Source organism: Thermobia domestica, chromosome 9 (genome assembly GCF_964235325.1).
Source record: "Thermobia domestica chromosome 9, izTheDome1.hap1.1, whole genome shotgun sequence".
Taxonomy (NCBI): Eukaryota; Metazoa; Arthropoda; class Insecta; order Zygentoma; family Lepismatidae; genus Thermobia; species Thermobia domestica.
The window spans coordinates 110,910,825-110,927,132 of record NC_137462.1 but is presented as its reverse complement, the minus strand read 5'-3'; the positions used below and the strand labels follow the sequence as shown (position 1 = coordinate 110,927,132).

Sequence of the window (16,308 nt, the reverse complement as noted above, 5' to 3'; positions counted from 1 at the left end):
CTCCAAATTAGCAGTACATTCATTATCAATGATTTTCCTCTCTTGAAAGAAAATGTTGGCAAAAATATAGTATTGAATAACTGAATTGAAATTACGGAACGTTTTTCCCTATCTGTATCCATGACTAACTGAAAGTAGTTCAAGAACCGTGCCGCAATGATAAGCCAGTGTTCCACTTCAATAGATTTCCACTGAAGAATGCTGAAAAGAAAGTTCTTTAGTGGAGCCTCATCGTAGCCGTGATCGTCTAGTGGTTAGGACATTGCGTTGTGGCCGCAATAACCCAGGTTCGAATCCTGGTCACGGCAGTGCTAATATAGCGAGAGGTGTTATCTTCTATTTTCTTTCTTCCTATCCGAATAGTAGAAATAATTGTTATAATTATAAGCTTTCATGTTTTGTGTTTAATTTTATTTCTTTAAAGAAGAATTTACTTCAATTTGTCCCTTATAGAACTTTGGCAGTACCACGAAAAATATTATATTGGTTGATGGTGATCATACATTTTAATTTTCAGAATAAGTCATTTTTTTAACTGATCACGATGTCAGGAATGTTTCTCTAAAGAAAAAAAAATAACATTCGATTTTATCTCCTTTTAAGAAGATTGGCGAAATTAATACAATGAAAAAACACGTGTTACATAAGCTTATTTATTTTACCTTCCTTCATATTCTTCAATAAGAAGCATGTACTGTATTTCAGCTGAGAAAATAAATTCTGTGTTACTAATATTCTGTGAAGTTATATGAATCACATTGATTATGATTAAAAATTGAAAAAAAAAAAACACTTTGTGCGGGATTCTTCTTGATTTTATTAAGTTTGCCAACATTCTTAAAAAGGAAGAAAATCAGGCTTTTTTTAAAAAAGAGAGAAATACCCGCTGACATCATTGTAATCTGTCGAAAGGGTGACTTACCCGTGAAATATAAAATAATGATTATCTTCCTTATATGAAACATTTTTCTGGAACTGGCAAAGCTCTATAACGTACAAATTGAAGAAAATCCTTTTTACAATATAAAATTGAACACAAAACATTAAAGCTTATAATTATAACAATTATTTCTATCTGTATACGAAGAAAGAAAAACTTAATGCCTATTACCATTGCCATTGCCGTGACCAGGATTCGAACCTGGGTTATTGCGGCCACAACGCAATGTCCTAACCACTAGACGATCACGGCTACGATCTGGCTTTGATATTACACTTTCTTTTCGTTATTCTTCAGTGTAAATATATTGAAGTGGAACGCCAGTTAATCATCACAACACGGTTTTTGCGCGACTTTCGGTAAGTCATAAATGGATATGAAGAAAAAAATGAACATATTCCTTAGTTTCTATTCAATTATTCAATATAAATATTTTGACAGAGTTTTCTTTCAAGGGAGGTCAACCATTGATAATGAATGCACTGCTAATTTAATGAAGAAAGAAATGAATGGGTTATAACAAAATTTTCGAACAAAAAATCTTCATTTACGGATATAAAGAGGCAATTTTATAATTTGTCCTCTATTAATATACAAGCATTACATGTTTTTGTTTCTTTTTGTTTTAATTTTTTTTTAATTTCTCCATAATAAATATTAAGCAAGTACGAACTATATCTAAGGATCAATCTCGAGACCACCAAAGACACATGCGCGGCACTAGCCTCTAGACCAGCAAGGAAAGGTTGTAGGGGAGATAGAGACTAGCTTGTAAACAAGATTTTCCATAGATTAGAATGTTACCTATAGATCCTTCTAACTGCTCTAGACACTTTTATCAGATTTAGTATTTTTACTAATCTAGGTCAATACTTTACGAATATACTGGAAATACACCATGTCTAGATTCCCGATTGTTGGTTGAGAACGTTTGTTTGTTGAGAACTTTCTCGCCCATCATCTTAAAAATTAAAAAAAAAAAAAAAAAACATTTCAACATCTGTTTAAGTATTTATAATAAATGACCATCAGACCATTCCTAATAGAGAAAAGAGTATATTTCCAATTTTCGTGCCTCGAAAACATGGACATTCTGGAGACATGCGAAAAGAAGATAGCTCGTCAAGTAGCATTTTCCGTGGATGAGTGTTTAACGTTGTGGCTCTATAGCCGAAAGGTTCGAAACCTATCTCCGAAAGTTGTAAAAACTTTTAATCACTCGTTCTCAAAATGTTAAGATCATTTTCTTCCTGTGCAATCATCTGATGCTTCAAAAAGAGTTTTCTAGTTTAATTCAACAACTGTGAGTGTGATGTTTGCAGGTTCGACTGAGAAACTTTGACTCTTATGCTTCAAAAAATCACAATTTTCCTCAGAATATTGATGCTGACCAATCATCTGTTTCTCAAATTCTAACCTTGTGAATGTTTGGAATTGGAATAGAACCTTGGAACAGAAAGGGATATATGTGAATGTGTCCCTTTCTGTTCCAATATTTTGAATCTCTCTTCCTCTTTTCTCTTTCTCAATATCGTCCGTCACGAATTCACATGAAATGGGATTAAACACCCGACTCTTGTAAGTAGGTGTAAGTCTCTACTAATGGCCATTGTAACTCCCTATAAGTTTATTTTTAGTAAGCTGCGGATATTTAGGCACTTCAAACAGGAAATATACAGGGTTTTCATAAAGTCTGGACGGATTTAATTTGCTATTAATTTTCATAAAAATGCTCATAATGAAATCAAATAAAGTGCAAACGGTAGCGGAAGGATTAAATTTTTAGTTGGCAACACTGTTAGATAAGCGGCAACTCTGAACACGTTGAGAGAGGGAGAGGGAGGGCAAGGGTCAGTTTCTTACAAAATTCCATCCATTGTTGTTTCAATGTTGACTGTTAAAAGGTTTGCGTGTTACTTGCCACGGTGTTACTTGTCACTATTGGAATTTCGTGTTACTTGCCACGGTTACCTTATCGCATATTTATCTGTCTATGACAGCGTGTCCGTTGTCACGCACCTGCATCTATATTTGACCTTGAGGGGGTGGGAGTAATTTCCCAAGCAATTTTCAAAGCAAGGCAATCACCTGAAACGCAAGAAACAAAGCAAATTTCTGATTTAAGAAATAGGAACCTTGTTACAGAAGCGTCATTTCAAATTTTGCTTGGGAGGGGGGTAAGATCCCTTGAAATAAGTAAAATTTCGCGTTTTTCACTGATTTGCAACTATTCTGTTGATAAAATCTATATAAATCTCAAACTCAGGGGGGAAAATGCCCCTCCCTGCCCCTCTAAATGACGCCCCTGCCTTGTTACATTTATGCGTATCACAAAACTCACAAAACTCGCACGAAATACAAGAAACAAAACAAGATACTGATGAAAGCAGTATCCTTGCAAATCTACACAAACAAAAGTTCTTCAGTAATTCGAGCGCTCATTTTGCAGCCTGAAAGCATGGAAGAAACGCAAAGATTTATATATTACATCACATTCGATCCATACTCCTAGGTGGTTCCAATAGGAACCTTGCCACTTGCGCGTCGCACGTCATAATGATTATAAGTGGGGTTTGTGGTGGACAAACACCATGTAGATGGGTTTTCCCATTTCCTCCCACTTTCTTCATCTTGCCACTTCATTAATTCTCATCATCGCCGTCTCCTTCAGCCTACCCGGCATAACCGTGGAACAAAACTCCAAGGTTTCATTTCATTTTCATTTCAAAATGTAATAGACTCATGTGTAAATATCTGTGTTATTTTTTTCTTGGCTGGGAAGCTCATTCCAGTTTCTTACAATAGCGAAACACACTTTCTCCCACAATTTCTTCTCTCAATTTTTATCTGAATATTCTTGCAAACTTTTCTTTTTATATAACGCTGGGCGTTTCTCTATTTCCTCAATTTTTCATTGTCTTTACCACTAATTAAAGACATACATGTATTAGCTTCCATTGCGAACACTTCTTTTCATACTCTACACACGGAGCGAACTGTTATGTGAAAAAAAAAACTTGTAGAAAACATCTTTTTTTTTATCTCTCTGCTTGGATGTACCTCGGCAACTTTTCTGTCGCCATCGCCACAGTGAGCGGACCCCCATAAGACTTAATGCATCTTTAGATGTTACCCAACTGTTTCGTCGCCAAGCTGTTGCTTAGGCCTACCGCTCACTGGCAACATTTTGTCGGGCAACTATCTTGTTGCTCTGGCTAAATGCATTGAGTCTTATGGGAGTCCGCTCACTGAGACGACGGCAACAGAAAAGTTGCCGAGGTGTTGCTAAGTAGGGTGACAGCAGGGCAACAGCTCGGCGACGGAACAGTTGCGCAACATCTAAAATTGCATTGAATCTTATGGGAGTCCGCTCACTGAGGCGACGGCAACAGAAAAGTTGCCGAGATATCTCCAAGTAGAAAGGTAAAAAATAAATGTTTTCTACAAGTTTTTTCACGTAACAGTTCGTTCCGTGTGTAGCGCGTGAAAAGAAGTGTTCGCGATGAAAACTAATACATTCTTTGATTAGTGACTAGCATGTCTTTAATTATTGATAAAGACTATGAAAAATTAATTGAGGAAATAGAGAAACGCCCAGCATTAAAGAAGAAATATATATAAAGAAGAAATTGTGGAAGGAAGTGTGTTTCGCTGTTATAAGAAGCTAGAATGAGCTTTCCAGCCAAGATAAAACAACAAAGTTAAATTACTCCCACCCCCTCAAGGTCAAATCTAGATGCAGATGCGTGGCAACAGACACGCTGTCATAGATAGATAAATATGCGATAAGGTAACCGTGGCAAGTAACACGAAATTCCAATAGTGGCAAGTAACACCGTGGTAAGTAACACGCAACGGTTAAAAGTAAGTTGTAAGCTGTATTGGTGTGTGTATCTTTTAAAGAAATAAATAAATGAAAAACTCTGAGAATACTATTTTTTTTACCGTATCAAAGACTTTTTTTTTTTTTTTTTGGCGTCGGTGAAAGAGAAAGCGCAATGTGTTCTGTGGTACGCAGAGCTAAAATCACCAATTCTGGTGTGTCGAAAGTTCACCAAAGAGTTCAAAAAGCCGGCACCGACTGAGAGTGCAATCCGAAAGTGGCATGCTAAGTTCTTGGAGACAGGAAGCGTCCTGGACCGTCCTCGAAGTGGGAGGCCGCCAATATCGCCTGCAACAGTGAGCAGGGTAAGGGAAAGCATCATCAACAGCCCACAGAAGTCGATTCCTAGACGGTCCATGGAACTCGGAATTCCACAGACAACCGTGTTTAAGATAGCCAAGAAGACGATCAAGGCCAAAGGTTACAAAATCAAGATAGTCCAGGATCTGCATGATGAAGATTTGGACATCCGGTTCAACTTCTGTGACGCCATGCTCAAGCAGTTGGAACATGGCGACGTTCTCCTTTCATCCATCATGTTCTCAGATGAGGCAACCTTCCATGTCTCCGGGAAGGTTAACCGACACAACTGTCGCGTTTGGGGCACGGAAAACCCAAAGGAATTTGAGACACATGAGAGAGATAGCCCTAAAGTGAACATTTGGTGCGCTGTGTCCAATGATCATCTGATTGGACCGTTCTTTATTGAAGAGGAGACCATGAATGGAGATTCGTACCTGGATATGTTGCAGAAATACCTCATTCCGGAACTGGAGGCACGTGGAATCCAGAACGACATCGTGTTCCAAAAGGACGGGGCACCCCCTCACTATGTAATCAAGGTGAGACAGTTCCTTGACGAGAAATTCCCTAACCGATGGATTGGCCGCGATGGCCCGACCGCTTGGCCGCCAAGATCACCCGACCTTACCCCCTGCTACTTCTGGCTTTGGGGTCATGTGAAAACGGAAGTTTATGCAAAGAAACCAAGTGGTTTGGAGAACTTAAAGGACAAAATCAGGGCGTCTGTGGTTGGCATTTCGGATCAAACACGGCGGAACGCTGTGAGTGGATTCCAGCGCCGCCTACGCGAATGTGTGGACGTAAATGGCGCCCAGTTGGAGGTGTGGCGGTGAATGAACTGAGCTGGTGCAGATTACAGGTAAAAATTTAATCCTTCCGCTACCGTTTGCACTTTATTTGATTTCAATATGGGCATTTTTATATAAATTATAAGCGAATTAAATCCGTCCATATTTTATGAAAACCCTGTTTTGGAAATTTCGTTCTCCAAAATGCTTCTCACTGCGGGCGATCAATCATAGAAAAAGTGGATGACATTCTGGCAACAGTTGAGAAAGACCGGCATGTAAACAGTCATGACATAGCGCTTGACCTAAAAATCCATCACAAGTGTTAAATCATTCGGATAAAGTTGGCTGAAATGTTATATGCAACTCGCCTTACTTTGTTGAATTGCTGGTTGCAGTGCATTTTAGGACATGTTCTCACAGGCGTTGCAGTACCTGTTTGAGCTTTTAAAAATTTCTTAATTAGTTATTACTTTTATATTTTTTATGTGTATAAACCTAGCTTGGGAATATTCAATTAGTGAAAACCACATCAAAATATGACTAACGGTTCTCAAGCTAATCGCGTACAGCCATACCATACATACTAACATACACACATGTAGGACAAATTGAGAACCTTTTTTCTGAATCGGTTAAAAATATGATAAGAATCTTTTCTCTCTCTCTCTCTCTCTTTTGTTTGTTCTACTGCTTCCTGGTCAACGCACATTACCAGCTGTTTTCAAATGCACATTTCCTCTCAGTCTGGTTATTGCGAGATTTTTTGGATTTCAATTGCCGATGCAGCGCCTTTATATTTACGAACGAAGGGAACTAAAAGATCAAGTTTTAGGAAAAGATGGTGCTTCATTATAAAATATCTCTCAGTTGTAATACAAAAAAATATATATATTGGGACGAAAAATATAAGACAACAGCAGCAAGTGCTACTACTACTACTACTACTACTATTACTACTACTACTACTGCTAGTACTGCTACTACTACTACTACTACTACTACTACTACTACTACTACTAATAATAATAATAATAATAATAATAATAATAATAATAATAATAATAATAATAATAATAATAATTATTATTATTATTATTATTATTATTATTATTATTATTATTATTATTATTATTATTATTATTATTATTATTATTATTTTGCAGAAAACATGTTTCTGTACAGCATTGTGGTTTATCAGAGAAGCATAATTTAATATTTCTGAAGAATCTTCTTCATTTTATGAATTATTAATACATTTACAGCAAGTATAATTAGATAACCACAGTTCATTTTCTGCTACATTAACAGCGTTTTTTAAAAGATCTCGAGACTAAATAATTGGTTAGAAGATTTAATTCAATTCTTTGCTCTAATCAGTAGCTTATATAACTAATTAATTTCTATACGTCTAAAATGAACTGAGATATTCTCCAAAATTTTTATTTAAAAACAAAAGTCTTCGTTTTTAACAATCAGGAAAGAAAGAACTAACGCTAAACACATAGCTTATTTTTATTAATCCTCCTACGTCATTGTAAAAAAGAGGGTATCTGGTGATTTTATTTTTTCTGTAATTGGGACAAATCTATGGGTACCTTACACTAATTGAATATTTTTGTGGAACTGTCGAAATCCCATAACAGAAAAACTAAAACAATTCTTTCCTTTAAAACATAAAATTTGAACACAAAAATTAAAGCAATCAGATGACGCGAAAAAAAGAACGCAACTCGCGCTACTGCCGTGACCAGGATTCGAACCTGGGTTATTGCGACCACAACGCAATGTCCTAACCACTAGACGATCACGGCTACACTGAGATACTGATTACAAACTTTCTCTTTACCATTCTTCACTGCAAAGCCATGCAAGTGGAACCCTAGCTAATCATCGCCACAGTTCTTTATGAATTGGAATTCCTTGCTTTATGGTAATGTATTGAACATAACAGAGGTAGGAACCAAGTGGTTGCGCGATTGCAAAAGTGTTCGTGATTTATTTTTAAATTTGAAAATGACGCACGTCATTCACCCATTTCAATTTTACTTGTACGAATTCAATAGGGAATCAAATGAAAATTTTACATTCATTATTTCATAAAAGTTAGTTTCGGAGGTCTTCATCACCAGACCTTCCAGAAGTTAAGATAGAGCAACAAAGAAAAACTCAGAACATGTTATGTGTATATAAATAGAGAAAAGCTACAAAATTACCTATGCATAAGTTACTGAAGGTATCTTTTCCGAAAACTTTGATATATTCGTTATATATATATATATATATATATATATATATATATATATATATATATATATATATATATATATATATATATATATATATATTGGCAGTATGTTATTAATAGTTGGTCTTTTCTCAAACAAAATCTTGACAATATTCATGTTTGTATGGTAATAGTATTAAATAACTATATTTAATATTTATACAGTTATTTAATACTAATACTTTACTAACTAATTAATTAACTCTATGGCATATGGAACCCGGAGGTTCAATGCCGCGTTCACAAAAGCTCTCCACTGACTTCTATCCTTAGCCAATAGGATCCATTTTTTACTTTGTATTCCTATCTCTGCGAGATCCATCTTAATATTGTCGTTCCATCTGCGCCTAAGTCTTCCTAATGGTCGTTTTCCAATTGGTCTTCCAAACAAGACTTTGAAAGCGTTTCTATTTTCTTCCATTCTGGCTAATTGACCTGCCCACCTAAGCCTCCTAGTCCTGACGACCGTAACAATGTTGGATAAACCGTATAAATTATGTAGTTCCTCGTTATTAAGTTTCTGCCATCCCCCATTCCAGTTCCTCTTGGGTCCGAATATTCGTCTCAGGATCTTGTTCTCAAATACTTTCAGTCTATGTTCTTCCCTCAGAGTAAACGGCCATGTTTAGCAACCATGGCATGATTATCGTTTTATATATTTTAAGCTTCAAATTCCCAACACAATTCGCGACGACAAGAGATTTTGAACCGAATAGTAACACGAATTCCCTGCTTTTAGTCGACATTTAATTTCTCCGTAAATATGATTTTCCTATGTTAATATTGATCCTCGATATTTAAAACTATCCACTTTATCAAAAGTATTATTTAATATTTTAACGCATCCATAACTTGCTGTATCGGTCCCAACGCACTTCCATGTATTTAGTTTTCTCTGCATTTACTTCTAAACCCATGTATCTGCAAGCGTTTAATAAGATCTCTGCATTTCTTTCTATTGTTCTCCTATCATCCATTATTAAATTTACATCATCAGCATATGCCATAACCTGGTGAATACCGTTCAACTCTAGGCCCTGATTGCTATCTTTGATTTTCCTTATAGCGTATTGCAGGACAAAGTTAAATAATAAGGGCGTCAACGCATCTCCTTGTTTCAGGCCATTTTCGACGTGAAAGCTCGTGGACAAAAATTTTCCTACCCGGACTTTACTTTGGGATTCATTTAAATATATCTTAATTAATCTAATTGAGGGGATTAGCGCAACAGTGGTCTAACCCACATTTTTAAAAATGGAGAAAAATCAAATTAAACTTAAACACATGTGGGTTTTTGTACAATATAACAAAACAAGCACAAGTGGTTGAATGTGTCATACATTGTACATGCTGTAGACTATACATATATTACAAATACTATAGACCGAACGCTTCTACAGCCATGGGCCCACTCCTTGGTCAACGCGGTCTCCCCCCCTAACCCCTATGGATTTCTTCCTATGGGGTTATGTTCGAGTCTACGCCACACCCAGGGGCGGATAAAGGGGGGGCGATCGGGGCGATCGCCCCCCCCAGAAGAGGAAACTTTCTTACTTTATATATATAAATAAAATCTATCCCAGAGTTTGGAGCCCTTAAAAGTTGCATTATGACAACCCACCGCCCCCCCCCCAGAAGTCGGTCCTGGATCCGCCCCTGGCCACACCTGTACGTGGTATTCCTTCTTTTCGTCACAAATTGAAGAATTCATCAACTCGATCACACCGAACATGCTATGCAACATATAACGGGAGATTGAATGTCGACTGGACATTCTGAGAGCTACTAACGGGGCCCATATAAAACTGCATATATAGACAAAAAAAAACTGTTTGAGTTGCTCTGCAAGATGCCGCAAACCATTATTCTCTGGCATTAATAGTTTCCATGCAATTAATATTTGTAATCAGGGAAGTTTTATGGGGACACCCTGTATATATTATGGAAGGTGTTCATTGATTCCAACCTTAACAGATGAATAACTCAAAGAAGCAAAAGAACTGTAACAATCATTGGCTAGCGTTCCACTTCAATGGCATTACAGTAAAGAATGATAAAGAGAATCTGTATAACCGACGCCTCAGTGTAGCCGTGATCGTCTAGTGGTTAGGACATTGCGTTGTGACCGCAATAACCCAGGTTCGAATCCTGGTCACTGCAATAAAAGCAGGTTTTTTCTTTGTTACCCGACTTCTTTAATTTTTGTGTTCAAATTTTGTTTTAAAGGAAGGAATTATTTCCATTTTTCTGTGATGGAGCTTCGGCAGTTCCTCAAATTGTATTCAATTAACATAAGGTGGCCAAAGCTTTGTCCCAGTTATAGAAATGTATATACATAATGGCTAGATATCCTCTTTTTTACAATAATTTCCAAAAATTAAAAAAAAAAACAATATATTTAGTGTTAGTTTTTTTCTCCCTCATTGTTCAATACGAAGAATTTTATTTTTAAATTAAAGTATCTGGAGAATGTCTCAATTCAGCTTAGATGTTTGGAAATTATTTATTTAAACGACTCATTAGAGAAAAGAATTGAATTATATCTTCTAATAAATTATTTAGCCTTGAGATCTTTTTAAACACTGTTGATGTAGCAAAAGGTGAACTGTGGTTATATATATATATATACACTGTGATTATACTTGCGTGTGTCATAAAATGAAGAAGATTTTTCAGATGTATTAAATTGTACTCGTCTGATAAACCTCAAAGCTGTGGAAGAAACATGTTTCCGTAATGAATGATGACTGAATTAAAGTATATCTTATTGGAACAAGAAAGGATGTTGGAAAGATTGAGACATTTACATATAATCTTTTAAAAATCCTATAATATACATGAGATATTCGTTTAGTTAATTTAATGCTGATAAGAAACTTTTTTTCTTTTGTCTGTATAGCATTAAAACTTTATCACCGATATGTACAGTACATCCCAATTTTATTGGCATTGAAATTTATGGAATACGGTGTCTCCTAGATTCAAGTTGATATATTTCTTTTTTTCTTATTGTGAAATTTCAGAAAACAGAAGAAATATTTATCACTATAAATAAAAATAGCTGTAAGTAAAAAAGAAAAAAAGTAAATTTTTAGAAAAGAAAAAGTTGAAGGTATTGCATAAGGAAAGCGTTTCTGGTTGATTATTTTGGAGCTAACTTACTCTTTTACACTGAGATCATATGAGACATGGACCTACATCTTAAGGTAGGAACCGAACCACTAACCACAAGAGCTGCAAGTTCTTGTATTATTATTATTATTATTATTATTATTATTATTATTATTATTATTATTATTATTATTATTATTATTATTATTATTATTGTAGTAGTAGTAGAAGTAGTAATAGTAGTAGTAGTAGTAGTAGTAGTAGTAGTAGTAGTAGTAGTAGTAGTACTTGTACATTATTTCGTCCCAGTATATTTATTTTATATTGTATTACAACTGAAAGAGAACAATAACTTGAAATATTTTATGATGAAGTACATCTTTTTCCTATATATATCGTACAGTAACGGAATTAATTAGATTACTTCCTAATGAGCACCTGGATGCAGGGCCGTGCCGTTGGTGGGGGGGCGAGCAGGGCGACTGCCCCGGGCGCCGAAGTAAGGAGGCGAAAAAATCGGGATAGAAAAGAAAAAAGATATGAAAAATTACTTAGAATATACGTATGGGGGCGCCGTCATGTCGTTTCGCCCCGGGCGCTGATTTTTCACGGCACGGCACTGCCTGGATGAGTTTACAATATTGTACAGTACAGTACCTGTGAAGTTTGACAACGCTGTGGGCAGGGATTGGTGTTCTGGCATACGCGTAACTAATGCGTGTAACGAAGAATATACAGTTTTCATTGAATTTATTCTTGAATGTGTGGACTTTGTTGTGGACAAACACCGTGCTCGTGGGTTTTCTGGGGGCTCTTCCATTTCCTCCCACTTTCTTCATTACACCATTTCATTCATTTCTCATCATCACCGTCTCCTTTAACCTTCCCGGCATAACCATGGGGCGTAAAACTTAAAGATTTCATTTTTATTCTTGAATGTACTAAAGTGATATATTTATTGTTTTGATATTTAGAAACTTACTTATAAAGTAGCAAGTCATCGATCTCAAAGGGCAGTGGCGTGTTTAGGGGGGCTTCTGGGCCTAAGCCTCTCCCGAAATCTTATTTACTATAGTAAAGTGTATGAAATATCTTGCAGAATTTTCACATTTTCAGGCAAAGCCCCCCAAAAGTTAGCAAAGCCCCCTCCCGAAACAAAATCGTAAATAAGCCACTGTCAAAGGGTATGAGAAAATTGAAGTACAAGCTCTATCAAAGGCATAATATTGAAATTGGTGTTAGCTTGCTTGTGACGCCGCCGAAATAAGTTTAGTATATCCTTCCTGATTGATTTTAAATCAAATAGTGAAAATGATTTTGAAATCTAAAAGGAAAAAAATAAAATAAAACTGCAATGGAAAGGACATATTAATTCTACCTATAGAGCAAAGAACTTTTAGAGACTTACTTATTTGTAATCTTGTATATAAACTACATGGATTTTTATAATACAGAAAGGTATGTATGTACCTATGTAGCGTTACTCTACCAAATATTACAAAATGGTTATTTCTGCAAGTAGGAGGAAGGCACATATCATATTTAATTAAAATCATATTAGTTTTTCAAAAGATATCGTAGAACAGATGGATGGACACACAAATGCTGATCTAGTACAGTTGTAAAAGGTTCACTACGCGCAATTCAATGAATAAGTGAAAATAGCAAGCACTGACTATAGCGATGATTAGTTGGCGTTCCACTTCAATGTTCCACTTCTTCAACAGTCTGAAGAAAGTAGAAGGAAGATTCTATACTGAAGCTTCGTCATAGCCATGATTGTCTAGTGGTTAAAACAGTGAATTGTGGCACCAATAATATGAGGTCCCACAGTTTGAATATGTCTAAAGTCTAGTTTACTATTTTACCAAAATCCACTTAAATACTTCATCTTGATATTTCCTTTTATTATAATTACGTAAAGAAGGAAACTTTTACACCTTTTAAATAACATGCATGTAGATTATACAAGATGGATCCTTTATTTATATATCTCTCGTTGCTATGACAACTAACATATATCATCCAATTATTATGTCGACAGAACATTAATCATAATATCAGAAAAGAAAATTAATTCTAGTTCTTTTTATATTTTCTTCTTCTTCTTCTAGCTAGATAATGCGTATTTTAATAGCACATATTGCCCGTAAATACAAGTAAAGATATTAAAAATAAATGTAATGATATTAACATTTAAAAAACAGTTCTGACCAGGACAAAATGAATTATTTAATAACTATACGTTAAATAATTCATTTTGTTCTGGTCAGAACTGTGTTTTAAATGTTATTGTGATTATCCAGAACCATGGAGTTTATTTATTATAATGATACTAAAAATTACACAATATCGTTATAATAATACAGGTTCGAATTCTAGTTAAGGCAATGATAACTGCGAAGATATTACTATTCTTCTTCTACTCATAACAGAAATAATTCTTAAAGTTATCAGCTTTTCGTTTTAAATAGCCTTCCCTCGCTTACTTGAATTTTACGTAAAGTTTTTCATCTGTGAACAAGAATGGGCAAAAATTGGACAAAATTCTGAGGTAGTTAAATTTCAGATTTGAAGATGTGGCACTACAGATCATCAAACTGGCCCAAATTTTGAAATATTCCCCCTTTGATAATTTGAATGATACAAATTTATTCTAGGTTGGACAAAAATGGACAAAAATTGGACAAAATTCTGAGCTAATTAAAATTCAATTTGAAGATGTCACACTACAACTAAATGGACCCTGTTTCAGGAGATACTTCTAGATTTTTCTTTCGGTATTTTTATACTGCCACAGGACCACACAATTTCAAATCTACACACACACACACACACAACAGTAGCAACTTTAACTTCCGAGATGGGTGACGTGGAAATTTTGTTCTAGGTGATTTGACACCGTTATTTATATCTTATATATATATATATATATATATATATATATATTATAGAAAGGTGACATTGCCGGGAGGGTGAATCACTCACCCCTTTCTTATTGTCCTTTTACACGACCTTGGAAGATATTCGAAGCCGATAACAAAGAACCATTTCAAGGTCTTGAGTCTATTTATTTTAGAAACCTGAAATTGCATTTATGACGAAAGTTTAAAGCTTTTTATTCGATATTATTTTATTTTGTTTATTTCCTTTTTTTTCGCAAATTATAAAATAAAATGAGTCGTTTAATGCATTGTCAATCTAGATGTTTAATTATAGAATAGAATCTCACTTGAAAATCTAAAACATAATCTGAAGTTCTTAAGGCTAACTTGTCCATCCATAATAAATGTTTAAATAACCATACAACAAATTAATCTAAAATTATACCTATTTCACGATGCAAGATGAGAGCGTAGCCCAAGTGTGTCAGGACAGCATGGCTCTCTTGTCATCAAAAATTTCTGAAACATATATTTCGTATATACATTATTTTCGTTGGATCTTGAAGTTATTTCAGGAAATGAGGATCGAACCTGGGCATAACAAGAAATGTAGCATTAGTATTATTAGTATATGTATAAATTTACTGCATAGTTAGTCAGATTGATGTTGCAACATCCCTTTCAATAGTGATGCACCATGAATCTAAAGTTTATCGTGGGATTTGGGTAACATGAGCTCCCATCGGAAATCGAACCTGGATCTCTTGTGTCAATATCTCACTAATCATATCGTCCAGAGAACAGACTAGTACTTATGTTGCTTTTAATATATTACCATAACACAAGGAATACTAATTCATAAAGAATTGTGACAACGATTGGCTGGCGTTCCACTTGAATAGCTTTAGCATGACAAATGATCTTGGGGACAAGAGAAAGATCTTGGAGCAGAGCCTCACTGTAGCCGTGATCGTCTAGTGGTTAGGACATTGCGTTGTGGCCGCAATAACCCAGGTTCGAATCCTGGTCACGGCACTTAGAAGAGGTAATTTTTTTCTTGTCATCCTACGGCTTTAATTTTTGTGTTCAAATTTTATGTTTTTAAGGAAGGAATTGCTTGATTTTTCTTGTTATAGTGTTTAGGCAGTTCCACAAAAAATATTCAATTAGTACAAGGTGGCCGGCACTTGTACAAGAGGAAAGAATTATTACATCTTTTAACCAATTAATTAGATCTTTTTAAATGCTGTTAATGTAGCAGAAAATGAACTGTGGTTATCTAATTATACTTGCTGTAAATGTATTAATGAAGAAGAATGTAGAAGATTCTTCTGAAATATTAATTATGCTTCTCTGATAAACTATAATGCTGTACAGAAACATGTTTCCTGCTTCGAATGATTACTGGACCTAAGAATATTCGATTTCATAATAATATATACTTATTACAACAAAAAGGATGTTGGGAAAGATTGGAACAACTACATAATATAATTAAAAAATACTATAAAATAGGCGATATAATCATTTAGCTATTTTAAGAGTGAAAGGAAACTTTTTTTTTTTTTGTCTGTGTAACGTTAAAACTTTATCACGAACATATACAACTCCATTTTGTTGTCGTTTGAAGCTTATATGATTTCTTGCAGATTCAAGATGGTAATTTATTCTTATTGTGAAATTTCAGAAAACAGAGGAAATATTTCGAAATATTTATGACCATAAAAAAAGAGCTGTAAGAAAAAGTATTTTAAAAAAAGAGGGAGAGAGAGTTTAATGTACTGAATTGGAAAACCAAAAAAAAAAAAGTCCTGAATTATAAAATTACCTATTCATCCATTAATAAACATAACGTCTTAATTTTTTTTTGTTCACTATCTTAGCAGCTCATTATTAATAGTATCCTTTTAGTGAAACAAAATGTTAACAACATCTATAAATATAAAAATATTGGTATGACTTATTGAATAACAAATTAGCAAAGAAAGTGTTATAGATATACCACATTGACTTGACACCTAATCTACCGTTCCCAGTGCTGCTATTGGCGGAAGGCTCTCTCGCTTAGAACCCTTATTGGCTCAACGCGTTGCTGTGTCGGTGTGATCTTT

At 34.9% G+C, this 16,308-nt stretch overlaps 5 non-coding genes across 5 annotated transcripts; 3 read left to right on the top strand and 2 right to left on the bottom strand.

Moving 5' to 3' along the window:
• The first annotated feature begins 236 nt into the window (after positions 1-236).
• TRNAH-GUG (transfer RNA histidin (anticodon GUG)) lies at positions 237-308 on the top strand. Its single transcript has one exon. It is a non-coding gene; the product is annotated as a tRNA-His (tRNA).
• An 812-nt stretch (positions 309-1,120) lies between these two features.
• Positions 1,121-1,192, bottom strand: TRNAH-GUG (transfer RNA histidin (anticodon GUG)). Its single transcript has one exon. It is a non-coding gene; the product is annotated as a tRNA-His (tRNA).
• Positions 1,193-7,656: 6,464 nt separating this feature from the next.
• TRNAH-GUG (transfer RNA histidin (anticodon GUG)) lies at positions 7,657-7,728 on the bottom strand. Its single transcript has one exon. It is a non-coding gene; the product is annotated as a tRNA-His (tRNA).
• Positions 7,729-10,289: 2,561 nt separating this feature from the next.
• TRNAH-GUG (transfer RNA histidin (anticodon GUG)) lies at positions 10,290-10,361 on the top strand. Its single transcript has one exon. It is a non-coding gene; the product is annotated as a tRNA-His (tRNA).
• Positions 10,362-15,160: 4,799 nt separating this feature from the next.
• TRNAH-GUG (transfer RNA histidin (anticodon GUG)) lies at positions 15,161-15,232 on the top strand. The gene has a single exon. It is a non-coding gene; the product is annotated as a tRNA-His (tRNA).
• The last annotated feature ends 1,076 nt before the right edge of the window (positions 15,233-16,308 follow it).